This window comes from Equus asinus, chromosome 8 (assembly GCF_041296235.1).
Source record: "Equus asinus isolate D_3611 breed Donkey chromosome 8, EquAss-T2T_v2, whole genome shotgun sequence".
Lineage (NCBI taxonomy): Eukaryota > Metazoa > Chordata > Mammalia > Perissodactyla > Equidae > Equus > Equus asinus.
In genome coordinates, this window is record NC_091797.1 from 76430675 (window position 1) to 76446717 (window position 16043).

General features: G+C 45.1%; 1 protein-coding gene and 1 long non-coding RNA gene across 5 annotated transcripts in view; one reads left to right on the plus strand and one right to left on the minus strand.

Moving 5' to 3' along the window:
- The window catches only part of MLXIP (MLX interacting protein), a 54021-nt gene that overhangs the window by 35751 nt on the left and 2227 nt on the right, over positions 1 to 16043 (minus strand). The window lies entirely within an intron of this gene.
- On the plus strand, positions 2601 to 7371 carry LOC139045915 (uncharacterized). Its single transcript, XR_011505314.1, has 3 exons — positions 2601 to 2722; positions 3322 to 3670; positions 7245 to 7371. It is a non-coding gene; the product is annotated as an uncharacterized lncRNA (long non-coding RNA).

Sequence of the window (16043 nt, forward strand, 5' to 3'; positions counted from 1 at the left end):
GACACAGTGCACCATGTTGATTTGGAGTTATTTTTTTATTTGCCACATTTCAGAAATAAGAATATACTGTCATTTTCCTTTGCCTCTTCCTATGATTTGCAGATAATTTCTATCCTTCATACAAATTAATCTGGTCAACAAATTGCAGTGATGTAACTGGATAATAATTAAGATTATTCTGTGAAAGAAGTTTATATGTATAGTATTATCTCACAACTATGTGGAGCTTACTTTAGTTATATAGAAGTAAGCAAAAATAGTTCTAGATAGATAATAAAGGTCTGTGCACTTGACTCAGAGGAGAGTCTCTAAACCCTCACTAAGTTAATTACTCTTATTTTACACTCAATTTAACAAGTTATGCAAACCAACAGAAAGTGGGAGGCACCAGACAAAAAGGGAGGGTAAGTGGCCAACTCTCTGCAGAGCTAGCGGCAGCCAGCAGCCTGGAGGAGACAATGATTAGACGTGAAAACCCTCCCCGTGAGAGAGCCCACAAGCGTTGAGAAGAGAACCAAATATACTCTAGCGGTGCAAGAATCTAAAGAAGTTAGTATAATAATACAATGAATAATATTCAGAAATAGGTTTCTAAATAATCAAAAGTTATATTACACTCAATATGCTCAAGAAAGCAGTGAAGATTATTATTCATTTGAGATTTCCACTTTCCATTAAAAATGGCTAATTTTATAAAAGAGATGATTAATGAAATAAACAATGGTGATCTGGAAAACTAGCTTACATCACAGGAAGCTGTATTCTTTAAGAGAGGGGCAAATAAGTAAGGTATCTCTGCAAACAAATTTTAATAGTTGTACAACTTTAATGCCACAAAACTCAAAGGATTGAACAAAAGAAGTAATTTAGATTCATTATAGATTCTTCTGTCCTCCTCAAATCACACCACGTAGGTGGTTCCCAAACCTGCCTCTGAGTAAGAACTAACCGTGTGGATAGGGTCATTTCTACATTACTACCCTCCCATGCAGCTCTGTCCACCACATATAATCTCCTCCTGTCTTTGCAGCTCCATCTTTGAGAAAAAGCACTTTAACTTCGCTGTCTGGGGCTGGGGGTCTTAAAAAAATTTTTTTTCAGACTGCATTTCCACATTTCTCCTAAGCCCTTCAAATGCCACTTTGCGAGCCACACTGCTTTGGAGAGCTATCCATTCAAATGCAAAGTTCCCAACTCTGAGAGAGGAAACAGTCTGGGTCTTCTCACCACTGTGTGAGGTACCTCCACCTCCACGTGAGCTCCTGCTGTCCTCACCCATGAGGCTGGGATGCCCACAAACACAGCTGGATATGACTAATCTGACCACACAAATATGAAACCGAACGAGGGGTAGAGGTAAGACAATGAGACCTAAGTCAGCATCAGAAAGAACCCAACACTGAGTTTCTGCTCCCAGTCTTGAGGGACTGCATTTGGGAAGCCAGCCAGAGGAATCATTTGCTCTTCGAATTAACTACGTAGCTTGAAGCATCATACATATGATAGGGACAGGTGCCAGGCCAACACGTTGGCAGGAAGGTCAGCCAGGCAGCAGTGAGAGCAGGTGGGGAACCTGGCCAGAGCAGGTGGTCTCCTGTACAGGTCCTCAAGTGCCAAGTGAGGCTGAGGCCACAAGCAAGCAGCCTGATTCCTGGAAGCTCCATGCCAAGAGGCTACGATGGCTGTGACCCAGCTGGGGTTCAGGAGCAGCCTGGGATGCCCACTGACCAGGACACAGCTGTCTATTCTGGAATGGTTAACTGATCACCTAAGATGCTGCTGAGCAGAGATGGGAAAGGAAAGCAGGTTCTCCCTCTAGAACGGGCAGTCCTCTTCCCATGTCCCGTCAGGAACGCGGCTGAGGTGGAAGAAAAGCAGCCAGTTTCAGAGGACCGAAGCGATTCAAACCAAACCAACTGGTGCTTTATTCAAAACAATGATGGTTTTGTCAGGAGACTGCAACAGCCCAACAAGAGCCAGTTGAAAAACCTGCCCTCCTCTCCTAATTTCTACCCCTTAGGCCCCATGACTTTGAGACATCACATTAGAAAGAGGGAAAGATACATACATAAACTGATATCAGCCAATCCATGTGACGCAACAGAGGCAGGTCGGCTGCCAGTCAGAGATGTCACGGCACTGGAGCTGGCTGTTTGGCAGCCATGGATCTCCTACCCAGGAGCTGGAGCTCCCAGGACATATTTGAGTCTCACTTGCTGATATATTTCCAGTGATCCTAGCCAACAAAGAATACAGGGCTGAAACGTCAAGTTTTTCTACAGGCCTGTTGGTTCAATGTTCCAGTCAATTTGGGAGGGCAGCACACCCAAGACCTCAATTAGAGCTGCTGAGCCAGGATGGCTGCTCCCAGCTATACAAGAGCCTGAAAGCTGCTCCCCAGGCCCTCTAGGACAGGAAACAGAACAACACTCTCTTCAGGGAAGAACTGGGGGGAAACCAGCAGATTACAATACTTCACACCACACCCTGCCCTGATCACTTCATCCATATTTTACCAATCAGCAGCAATCATCCCAAGAACTATACACACACACCCAAATCTCCAAGGAGCCAGCAACAAGCACAAAAACAGAGATAAGCAAACAAAGCCACTGAGCAAAAAGCAGCTGGCTCACACGGGGCCGAGCCAGCTCAACCGTCATCAGTAGGTCTCTGGTGCGCTGCTCTGAGAAGCGTCTGGAGGAGGCCGTGCATAGCACAGGTGAGCTTCCCCAGCACCACCTGCCTACTGGCTCTCATACTGTGCAGGGACAATGCCAAGGACAAGCCAGAGGTTGGGCTGATAACTGGGTTCTTTGCTTTTATGAGAAGGCCTTTTTCCCATGGGACAAAGTCTTATGCCAAGGTTTCACATGGGGAAAGAAAATCATGAATTCCAAAGCTAAAGGGAAACAGACTGGTCCATTAGACAGGGGAACAATCAGAGAGCGAGCTGGGAGGCTGGGGACCAGGCCCTGCTGGGCTCGGAAATGGAGTCTCAGTAAGCACTCCTACACTAGAACGTAGTGGGTGGACGTGGATGCCACAGGGGGCAGCCGAACCTCTCCACTGGGCCTCAGGAGTCATAACGACCTGATCCAGTTTTTAAAACATAACCAAACCCCTCACACCTTCACTCAGCCCCTCCACCACACACTCTGCCAGCAATACAGGGGGTGGGATAGATGGGATCCCAGAAACCCCACACTGATTGAACCGACGAGTAAGGCTGCCAAAGCCAGAGATCAGCATCTCTGCACGCAGTGTGACTGAAAGTATTTAAATTGTTTTCCAGTGTGCTGAGCCAGTTCTTCCTTCCAGGTACCAAGTCATGCCAGTGCTGTGTTTTGTAACTCGAAGGAAAGTGCATCCACATGGCTCCCCATCGCATGTGAGCTCACCAAGCCAAGTGGACTCAGCTGAAATCACCACCTTTCGAGAAGCTCGATGCTCTCCCTGCCTCTGGAACAACAAAAAGCAAAGGGACAGCATTCACCTGCTCACATCACTGCGAAGCCCTGGCCTCAGGGGTCTGCCAACCAGCAGGGCACAATATGGACATTCAAGCTTGGGCCCCGGTCCAGGTGTGCATGCTGCTACTGGGCGTGTCAAACACCAACTGTGTGTCCCCTGCCCCTCTGCAGGCTGTAGGGACACACGTGAAAATGCGGTAAGCTTTCTTAACAGCAGCCCAGGGCACAGAACAAAGGCTACTTTTCAGCTGCGTACCTGCTCACCACCTTCCTCCACACACGCCTTATCGTAAAGGTGGAAGGGTGTGACAAGGCAGGCAGGGCACCTAAGGTGACAATCCCAACTGCCAGCTTTCTTCAAGAGTCCTGCTGAAAGGTTCTCAGGGTAAAGGAAGGAGGAGACAGAGGGACACTCTCAGAGAAAGTAGCCAACCTGGGGTATGTTAACAGAAATGACTGGAACAGGGGCCCAGAAACACCTTCAAGTCACACAAAAATACCATGAAATATTCTCAATGACCAACAGAGACGGATTAAATAAATAATAGCACCTCCACACAATGAAATACTATTCAGCCACTAAAAAATATTGCAGATGAATATTCTGGAGCTTGGAAAGGTGTTCACAATCTATTAAATGGAAAAAAAATACATTCATCATGCCAAAAAAAATGAAAAACAAACAAAAAACCCACAAGGTCTGGAAAGATAAACATTAGGGAATTGACAGTGGTTATCTCTGGGTGTTGGGATTTTTTTTTCCTGGAAGGAGGCCTGGAAATACAGTCAAATTCCAAAAAGTAAGGTCCTAAGCTGAGAAAACGAATTCCCCAACTTTTCAGTGAACGTGTCTCAGCAGAGGAAGCACTGCACCTCTGATAAACTCAGAGTCTGCTTCCATCTGGCTGAGGAGCACAAGCTACAGCCTTTAAGCACCAGAAAGCTATCGGCCGACACCTTTAGAGATCAGATCAAACACAGATAGAAAATCCGAGTACACTTGTGTGTGGATCTGTGTGTGAGGGGGAGGATTCTGAAGTGGGCATGTCCATTCCTTTCTTAACCACCCCAAATGCACACACGTGTGCACGCACACAGGCACAAGTATACATACTTGTACTGGGGAAGCAAAGCCAGAGGCGTGGAATGCAGTAATGTCAAACATGTAGGTTAGAAACTTTAAACAAGAGCCAAGAAAGGGACCTCCTCAGTCTAACTTAAAGATATAATTTTGTTTCAACTATAACGAAATCAACTGTTTGCAGTTAAGTCAAATTACCATCCTTTCCTCTACCCCAGAATCACCCCATGAAAAGAGCCCACCCCAGGCAAGCATGGTGGTGAAGTTAAGGGGTAACAGTCCAAAATGGAATGTAAAGCTAGGAATTTCAGAAAATGGAGAATCAACCTTCCAGCTCCAAGACAAGAGTATTTAAAATAACTGTGCGCGCTCCTCACACCTCAGAGTAACTTCATACCACTGGGCTTTACCAGGCAGACAGTCTCAGATGGTGTATTCAGAAGATTATGGTCCTGCGACTTTAAATAGGTACATTCAAGAGTGAGAACACCTAAAAAGATTTTCCTTAGGCCTGAGCTGAGCTGCGGTAAAACAGCACAACACACCCCTTCATCTCTTAGACCAAGACTCATTTCTAAACTAGGTTCAACCCAGCTGAAACTTACTCTCCCAGAATAACTAATACCTGAACTCTGACATTAAATTACAAATTGAACCCAAATTTAAAAGCAGAGTTCACATACAAATTCAGATTTCTTTCAATTTTTCAAATATGCCAGCTCTCGGGGCCAGCCCAGTGGTGCAGCAGTTAAGTTTGCACATTCTGCTTTGGCAGCCCAGGGTTCACTGGTTTGGATCCCAGGTGCAGACCTACGCACCGCTTATCAAGCCATGCTGTGGCAGGCATCCCACATATAAAGTAGAGGAAGATGGGCATCGATGTTAGCTCAGGGCCAGTCTTCCTCAGCAAAAAGAGAAGGACTGGCAGTGGTTGTTAGCTCAGGGCTAATCTTCCTGAAAAAAAACTGTAGTACTCACAACTAGAATATACAACTATGTACTGTGGGCTTTGGGGAGAAAATTTAAAAAAAAGAAGATTGGCAACAGATGTTAGCTCAGGTGCCAATCTTTAAAAAAAATAATGTACCAGATCTCATCACACTGGGCTCACATTCTCAAATAGCAAGAATCACCTGCAGCTGAGTGATGGCTGCCTCCTTTAGACCAGGCAAACACTCTCTAGTGTGCCACAAACCCCACCACTCCCTATAACCTTTCCATAACTGAGGCCAAGTCAATTGCAGTTTATGCTTGCATGGTTGTCAAAATGAAAAAAATATTTCTCTGTAACCATGACTTTATCAAAAGGAGGAAAATAAAAAACAGAAAAGGTCCTCTTGGCCTTACAGATGGTCCACTTTATTTCCTGGTCCTTGTGGTCATTTGAGTTTGTGACCTCTGACCCAGACAATGTTAAGAGGAAAAAAGATCTTAACAGGATAACCTTAAAGAGGGTGATTTGGCAAGCTATAGGGCAAGTTGGAGAGACCAATTCCTAAGCTAATTTTGATCTTGGGGAAATGCTCAGGGCAGGTCACTTTCCCAACCATTCTCTCATTTGCTGTACACAGAAGAGACGGAAGATACAGAATTAGAGAATTTCAGACACTAACATATTTATGATCTTTAAGATCACATGGTCCAGTGCTTGCCAAATCAGATTCCCTAAAGATAATGCCAAAAACCTCAAGTGTTTTGAATATCTTTTTAAATAACAGCTCTATTGAGACCTAATTTACATGTCATGAAATTCACCCTTTAAAAGTCTTCACGGGGGGGCTGGCCTGGTGGCGTAGTGTTTAAGTTCACGCGCTCTGCTTCAGCAGCCCAGGGTTCACGGGTTCAGATCCCGGGCGTGGACCTACACACTGCTCATCAAGCCACGCTGTGGTGGCATCCCACACACAAAACAGAGAAGACTGTCCCTGAGCTAACATCTGTGCCAATCTTCCTCAAGCAAAAAGAGGAAGATTGGCAACAGATGTTAGCTCAGAGCCAATCTTCCTCACCAAAAAAACAAAACAAAAAGTGTTCACTGGTTTTTCATATATTCACAGACTTGCGCTGCCGTCACCATTCTCTAATTTTAGAACATTTTCATCACTGGCTCCAAAAGCCATTAGCAGTGACTAACCATTCTCCTTTCCACTTGGCAACCACTACTCCACTTTCTGTTTCATGGGTTTGCCTAATCTGGACATTTCATATAAATGGAATCACAACAGGTGGTCCTTTGTGTCTGGCTTCTTTCACTTAGCAAAATGTTTTCAAGGTTCACCCATGTTGTTGCATGGGTCAGTACTTCATTCAAAGACTTGTTTTCAGTATTTTTTAAAGTATTTATTTGCCCATGATAAAGCCACAGTGGTCATTCTTTAAATAAATGCAATTTATCTCACTTTTCTAACATTATGAAAATTTTAAAATATACATAAAAATCGAAAGAACTGTACAGTGAACGCCCGTGTACCCACCACCTGATGCTACAATTAACTTTGATAGATTTACTATATTACAAATTCAGCTATCCATCCACCCTTTTTTTTTTTTTTTTTTAAGCAGTGGTTCTCAAAGTGTGATATGGAGACTCCTGAGGGTCCCTGAGGCCTTTTCAGGGATCCATGACGTCAAAACTATTTTGAAAATCATACTAAGAGGTTAATTGCCTTTTTCACTCTTATTCTCTCAAGAGCCTGTGGTGAAGTTTTCCAGACGTGAAATCACAACAGATGAATGCAAAAGTCAATACGAGCATCCAGCTGTCTTCTAACTAAACGTTAGCCAAACATTAAAGAGATCTGCAGATGTACAAATCAATGTCACTCATTTTTTTTTGAAAATAGTTATTTTCTACAAAAATATGTTGTTTATTTTGACATGTAATGGGTTTATTTTTAAATGCTTTAACAAATATTGTACATTTTTCTCAGTTTTCCTTTCTAATACAGTAAACACCAATAGCTCTAATCCACACAAACAACAGCTCTTTGGAGTTTTCGATATTGAAGAGCGCAGAGGGGTCCTGAGACCAAAAAGCTGGAGAGCCACTATTTCAAAGCATTTCCAAGTAAGACACAGGCATCAGTCCACTTCATCTCTGAGTTCAACATCTGTCAATGGTTCTTTTTGTGCTGGGTAAGATTTACATATAATAAAATGCACAAATCTTAAGTGTGCCGTTCAACGCGTTCTGACAAACGCGCACACCATCCCTACCAAGTAACCCCCATCCTAGTTCTCTCATGCCTCTTCCTGGTCAACCCCTCTCCAAACCCCCTCAGAGGCAAGTACCGAGGTAATTTTTTTCACCGTAGATTAGTTTTGCCTATTCTAAAACTTCATATAAATGGAACAGCATACACTCTTTTTGGGCAAGGCTTATTTCATTCAACATGTTTCTGAGATTCATCCATGTTGTTGCACATTTCAGTAGTGTGTTCTTTTTTATTGCTGGATGCAATTTGTTCTAAGGCAATATCTCTCAAAAACTTAAGGTTCGTGGAACAAAAATCAGTTTGGTAACCATGATTCTAGTCTAACCTCCCCCCACCCTCCTCTTGCTTTTTTTTGTTTGTTTTACAGTTGGAGACACCAGGACTTAGAGCAGCTAAGTGACCTGTTGCCACCAGTGGCACAGCTGTCCTGTGGCGTCCAATCTAATCATCTTTCCACCATATTCACTGCCATTTCCTAGTCTCACCTTATAAGCAAGTTCCTATCTGAATCTGTAAGAAAAGTTTATCATAGGAAACGGAAAGTCAATAGCCAAATAATGAAGGTATTAGGCTTCTCTAAAAAACATGTCTGTCAATGAATGGGTAAACAAAATGTAGTATATTATTACAATGGAATATTCAGCAATAAAAAAGAACACACTACTGAAATGCGCAACAACATGGATGAACCTTGAAAAAGAACCTTGCTGAGTGAAAAAAGCCAGACACAAAAGGCCATATATATGATTCCATTTATATGAAATGCCTAGAAAAGATAAATCCTTAGACACAGACGGCAGAGTACCGGTTGTCTGGGGCCAAGGTGGGACCTGGGATTAAACGTAAAAGGGCATGAGGCATCTTAGCGAGCTGATGGGATCCAGCTCTAGAACTCGACTGTGATGACAACCGCACAACTAAAGCTCAGTGAACTGGACACTTACCACAAGTGCACTTTATGGCATATAAATGACATACGTAAACAGGAGACACATGGCATACAAATTACACCTCAGTGAAGTTTCTAAAAACAGCCAAAATTTGTCTGTCTACAAGTGGATGAAAGAGTCCTACTCTAAGACAGAGAAAGACCTGTTTAATAATTTAAACAAAGGAGGCAATTTAAAAGTCCCTGCTATTCAACCAGAAAATAGTTGTTTAAAACAGCAAAGTAATATAATCATATACATTTTAAGAATTCATTGGAAGTGTTTCATTTTAATAAATAAAAGGGATTTACAAATCAACTTTCTCTAAAAAGCTTAGTATCAAGCTATCTGAGCAGGTCCCAACTGCCAATCATAAGACAAGGTAGTCCATTTGTAAAAGGGCCAGTTATCACAAGAGCATATGAAGAGGTTCTTTAGGTTGTTTTTTCAAAATGCTAGACTATTGGGTAAATATCTAGAAACTGAGTTAATTCCCCTACTTTCTACATAAGAATTTGGTTTTTGTTTTGATGACCGAGCTTGTCTCATGGTGACAAACCAAAAGTGGTCACCTTCTCCCCTACGCCCACAAGCCCCCGAGGGAAGAAATCCGAACTAGCTCCCAAAATGGATCCTCCTACTCACAGAATATTCCTCAACAGTGAAGACATGCTACCAAAACCCCCATGGCTTCCCCTCTCCAGTGCAGCTCAACCGCCCAAAACCTCTGTTTCTGCCAGCAGCTGGTTCTCTCTGCCGTCCCTTCACTCCTCAGCTCTCCTCGTCACCACTACTCAAACGGATTCTTTATGTTTACTCCTGAGACTCAAAAGCTAACAAGGAATTCTGTTTCTGGAGTTATTTTTCGAGATCTTGGACACCCTCCTGGAACTACCAAAATAACCCCTTCTACACTGCCTCCTTCTAGAAGATTTTCCTGATAGTGCAGTCTAACCTCAAATACATTAAGAACACTAGCTTGGGAGAAGTTTCTTTAGGGCATTCAAGACCAGGCAGTATTCCTCTACCACAACCAGACCCAACTGAGTAAAGTTACCATTTGGGATATATGACATATACATTTCATGGGGAAAGACATTATGTTCTGAATGCCAGCTTGGCACTCCAAAACCTCCCCTCCCCAAAGGGCGCCCTCACGAGGCCCAGCAGCGGTTAGGGAGGCAAGATAGAGCAGCATGGACAGAAGAAAGCATCCAGGGTGTCTCGACTGGTCAGGGCTAAGTGGAGAATTGCTCTTGGCGACAGTGAGGACCTCACTGGGCGACTGTAGTGCCCCCTACACTGACAGCCCCGTTGCAGCCCCTGCGCGGAAGCTGCCCCACCGGCAAGGCAGCCTGCGGCAGCCACATTCATCATGCAGCACAGCAGTGTCCTCAGCAAAACACACACCAGCCACACAGTCAACTGGGCCTTCATCAGCTTCCTCATTTCAATAACGACCCATGGCGCAGGCCAAAAACTTCAGCCACTATTGATTCCTTTCTTTGTTTCACCCCCCCACATCCAATCTATCAGGAAGTCCAAACCCACCTTGAATCCATCCACTTCTCATCACTTCCATGCTGCCATCCTAGTCTGAGAACGGAGCGCAACAGCCTCCCAACTGGCACCCCACTTCTGCTCCCGGCCCCCATCATCCAGTCTCCACAGAGCAGCCTCAACGAGGTACTGCCCAATGCAATGAGCAGAGTATCGCAACTTCTCACCACGGCCAGCCAGGCCCCTTGCCTCCTCAGTCTTGTCTCCTACCACTCACCCCGGCCCTCAACATTCTAGGCATGCCGGCCTTTTTTCTAGCCCCGAATGTGCCAAGTTCATTCCACCTTGGGCCTTTGCCTCGGGCCCTTCCTCCGCCTGGAATGACTATCCACGCCTGGCTCCTACTCACCACTCAGGTTTCAGTTCAACCTGAAATGTCACCTCCTCAGAAGATTTCTGACCACCCTCCCCCACCCCCTATCACTTTCCACCTTTCATCTGGTTTTAAGTTCTTCACCGCACTAACACCATAAATCTGATTTGCTTACTGATTCCCCTACTAGAACATAAACTCCATGAGGGGAGATGACTCATCTGTCCTGTTGACTACTCTATCCCCAAGGCTACACCAGTGCCTGGCATACAAGAGAGGCCTGATTAATACTTCTGAAAAGAACAGCCAGTCCAAAGACCAGGGCCAGACTCATGCTCTGTGGCCTGTGACATTCTGCTCAGTGAAGGAGGAAGCAGCTATTCTCCCTCAAACATCTGAATTGGAGGCTATGGGGTTAATTTAATTAGACAATTGGCAAAGAGCACTGGCAGTAATAGGAAGCTCTAAGTGAGGTCTCTATGTGAAACACAGGCCGTGGGCAAGCTCCAGTCAGGCAGATGCAGAACCTCCCATAAGCAGTAGCTCTGAAGCAGAGAAGAAACAGGGCAGCAGGTGACAGAGCCAGCTGGGAGTGGAAGAAGTAAGACCGCAAAGAAAAGCAGGGCCTGATAGAGGAGCCGTCACTTAATGGGGTGAACTAGTAAAGAAGGACAAACTCCCCCGGCTGAGGACCCAGAAGAGCTTGGAACCCAGCTCCAGTCTCCACCGAAGTCAAGCAGGCCTAGGCATCCTGGAGTTGTGTGAGACTGCTAGCACCCTTCCTGATCCTTACAATAAACCCCCATTACACAAGCCAGCACAAGAGGGTCCCTGATCCATGCAGCCAAAAGAACTCTGCCCAAAACCCAAGTCCTGTGGCCTGGAATTCTAGCCATAGACAGAATTCCAACAAAGGATAGGAAATATCACCTAAGCTATTTGCTGTCTGGACTACAAAAAATATACCCAAGAAGTCATTCAATTCTGGGGAATGGGAGCTCACACTCTGAATTTTTCACCAGCCATGACATGAATCATTAAAAATAAGTAAAATGAACTGTCCTGGGGAACAAGGAAACAGCCCACCTTACAGACTTTACCTTTTACAATGAGGGCCCTCCTGTCACTAGATCCTCTGAACTCATGCCTAATACACTCAGTGTAATTCAGTGTAATCCAGGGTGGGTCGCTCTGCTCCCCAGCAGTGGAAGAAGAGCTGGGAGAGACTTCGAAACCTGAGTTATGTGTTTAAGAATGTTACTGCAAGAAACTTTTGAAACCAGTCAGTGTTAGTCTCCTATTGCTGCTACAACAAACAACCACACGTTATGGCTTAGAACAACACAATGTACTACCCCAGTTCTGGAGGTCAGAAATCTAAAATGGGTCTCACGGGGCTAAAATCAGGATGTCAGCAGGCTTGGGTTCCTTCTTTAGTTCTAGGGGGAATCCGTTTCCTAGCCTTTTCCAGCTTCTAGAAGCTACCCACATTCCTTAGCTCATGGCCCCTTCCTCCATCTTCAAAACCAGCAACATCAGCCCAAGTCCTTCTCCCGTTGCTCCCTCTCTGGTTCTCTCTTCCGACTTCCTCTCCACTTTTAAAGACCCTTGTGATGACACTGGGCCCACTCAGATAATAATCTCCCCATTTAAACGCAGCTGAGTAGTAACCTCACTTCCTCTTTGCCATGAAACCTAGCATACTCACAGGTTCTGGGGATTAGGACGTGGACATCTTGGGGTGGGGGCATTAATCTGCCTCCCACACCAGTCCACGTGGGCCACAATACAAACACCCACCTGGCAAAAGCACTTAGCCCACTGTCCCACTCCACACCAAAGTCCCCTAAAGCACTGTTCCACAGAGGCTGTATTTGTCTTTGCACAGCTGAAGATGAACAACGTTCGCCAGAGGCAACTTTATGATGTTGGCTTCCAGGTCTCTAAGCTTTCCTTTTCAACTCCATATATATTTCCTAATCACGCACTATGTAGCAGACACTGTTAGGCTCTGTGGGAAAGTCAAAGGTGAAGACAGCAGGAATCCTGATCAAGTCCGGTCTAGGTAATGACATGAGGCAGGATCAGTAAGGGCCACAGAGTTACAGAGAAATATGGGGTTCGCTCCCTTTGGGAAGACTTACTAAGGCAACTGGCACTCGAGCTAAGTCTTAAAGGAAGAGCAGGATTTCACCAGTGGGAAGGGCAGCACATGGAAGGGCATGGAGCAGCCTAGAGGCACTCACTTAGCCCAGCTTGGATTCTCCATGCCTTAGCAGAGGAATTAGCACTTTCACCTCCTCTAACAGAAGTGCAGGCTTTTGCCAGCAGATGAGGGAGGTAAGCCCCAGAGACGCTGCCTTGGACAAGCTGCCTAACCTCTCAGAGACAGGGCAAACTAACTTCTAAGCTCAGGTTTCCTTCTTTTTCTCCTTTTTAATCTGAACAATAAGAATTCCCCCATCACCTACCTGAAAGGATAATTCTGAGAACTGCTTAAGATAATGTAACAAGAATCTAGGACATAATACTACGCAGGTAGTGTAAATTCTCTTCCCTTCTCCCACCCTAGCAAATAAACTCCTTCCATCTTCTCCTCTAACCTCTTTTCCCAGGCTCTTCCCAATTTTATCCCCCTTCCTCCCCCTTCCAGATGGTAATTAGCCAATCAGCCTCTATATAAAAAGGAAATTTGGTTCTGTGCTACTGAAGTGGAGAAGATAGGTTAAAGGAACACTGGGGCTTCCGGTTGGGCAATATGATCCATAACTTCTGACAGCTAGCCACATGGGGAAGGGGAGATAAGTATTAACTTGATGTCAGGGGAAACTGTCCACACTGATACCCATTATGGAAACACATACTCAGTCTGGTTTTGGCACCCTTCCTTGGTACTGCCATTAGACCTGGTTCACATGTTTTATCACAGCCCTTGATAACTGTTCTACAACTGTTTATCTGTCCCCAAGTCTGTGAGCTCCTTGAGGACAGAGACTGTCTTTCTCACCTCTGGAGTCTTCACTCCTATCTCAGTGCACACCCTTTAACGGCACACTATGCAATGATTAAAGACTAAAGAAAGCACAAGAGAAGAAACACTGCTTATTTTCAGCACGGTTGCAGAAGAGGAACATTAATTTAGTCATTCGTGGGAATGGTTCCATTCACAACTAGTCACTCTGGCTACATTAGAAAGTTCCTCTGTTGAAAACTTACAATTTGGAGGACATAGTGCTCTAAACCTTTAATCCCCGCTATTCCTTAGGTGTGGCAGAAACTCCCACCTTGGGCAGGAACAGAGGGTCACTATACAGGGCATACATATATGGGGCAACATTCCAAGGCTGTCTTACAGGTCCAAATGAAAAGGTCTCCTCAAATACACATTTAAGCAGAAACCCACTGTCCAAAAAGCTATTGCTTATCTCTATATACATAAAAAGACCCTCTCTTACTCCCTGAGACATTCACACCAAAACACCCTAATAAAGAACTACATTAAAAGGTAGAGAAGTGAAACCAAAACCAACCACAAAAAGCTGTCTACGAGACGTGTTCAGAATCTGTGTGGGTGATTTACATGTGTGACATTCCTTAAAATGTTAAGAGGGCAAGAACCATGAACTATGTTCTAGAGTACATAGCTCCATTGTGGAGCCTTAGAAAGTACGGGCAAAGCAAGAATGCAGCTATTTAGTATTTGTCAAGCAGGCATTTGAGGGCCACACTAAAAGATCCTAGTCAGATACGTTATTTCCCTCCGTTTACAGATGAGAAACTTGGGCTTCTAATAAATGTCAGTTGAATGAGGACACAGAATTGGACTCAGCCTGTTAAACCTCCTCTTGCGTCGTCTTTGCCAGGTACTGGACATGTTCAGAATTATCTCAGTTAATCCTCACATCCACCCTGCAGGGAAGTTTTAGCCTCCCCATTTTACAGTGGCAGACAGGAAGGCTTAGAAAAGGTAAGCCATGGGCTTCTTCCCCGTCCTCTATCACCTAAGTTTTGCCCTGGGGAAAGGCAACTTCTTCCCCTCCAAAATGTCTCAATACCTGAGCACATGCTGTAGGATCAAATCGAGATGTTTCACTATAGGGCTACTTAGCACCAGAGAGTGGGAAAGACATGGATTTTCTGTTTTTTAAGATTTTATTTTTCCTTTTTTTCTCCCAAAGTCCCCCAGTACATAGCTGTGTATTTTTAGTTTTGGGTCCTTCTAGTTGTGGCATGTGGGATGCCGCCTCAGCACGGCCTGATGAGTGGTGCCATGTCTGCACCCACAATTCGAACTGGGTAAACCCTGGGCCACCGAAGCAGAGTGCGCGAACTCAACCACTTGGACACGGGGCCGGCCCCAGGGACACGGATTTTAAGGCCAGCTGCACGAAGCCGGAATCCCATATGCACTGTTACTTACCCAGATAGGACACTGGGCACACTCACACACAGTCCCGATTCCTCAAACACCCTATTCCCCACCCAAAGTCAGTCTTGCCAAAGACCCTTTGGGAGTTCAAGACTTTGCATGTTCAGGAACAGATCACATTCAGAATCCCCAGACCACTTCACGGGACTGGGGAAAAATAACCACAACTTCCCCTGCCCTTAGTACCTCCCCTCAAAGAGCTGTTCAGCCTCATCTGGAAACAGCTGGGAGGCGGCAGTTAACAGGAAACCAAACCAAAAGAAAGCACAGAGTGTACCAGGGAGTTAGGCAGCTGAACGAAGAGGCCAGGGGACCGACAGGAAGTTGAAGTTAGAAAGAGCCTAGGCCAGAAACAGTCGCACAGAAGAGGAGGCCCAGCTGGCCTCCCCCTCAGCCCAAGGAGAAGGAGAAAACCTGGAAAACCAGTGGTGAAGCCTCAAACCCCACTGAAAATGAAGTTAGACCACCTGAGAGGTTAAGTCTTCTTTCCTCCCTGCCCCCGACCTCGACCCTACTTCTCAGAAAGCCAGCGAGTGGTCACGATAGGACAGTTAAGGTCAGAAACTCAGTTCTGTTCTCGAGCTGCTTTCCGTGCCAAAGGATACAGCACAGACAACTGGTTTTGAGTCATTCCTCTCTCAATCTGTACCAAAGTTCCACACTGCCAACTAAACTCGGGGACCGTCCAAATCAGCCTCCCATAGAGAGACAAAGAGCATCTTCATGAGAAATTACTAGGCAGATATTCACTGCGGACCTGCAGAGGCAGGATCTGTGCACAGGGAATACCTGCAAAGCAAGAGAGCCAGCGGGGCTGGAGGTCCTGAAGGGCAAGGTAAGTCTTGAAACAAACTAAGGGTGCATTTTTCAATGAAGAAAGTTAACTGAGCAATGGCCAGGTGCCAAAATATTTTTGAAAGAAGTAAAAAAAATATGCCACTACTAAAATTCTTTGGTGTTAGCCCATGCCGCCTGCTACTCAGTCATCCATTCTCTCCCTGTACATGTAGAAGTTTATATTAAAATAAAAATGAGGATTAAGT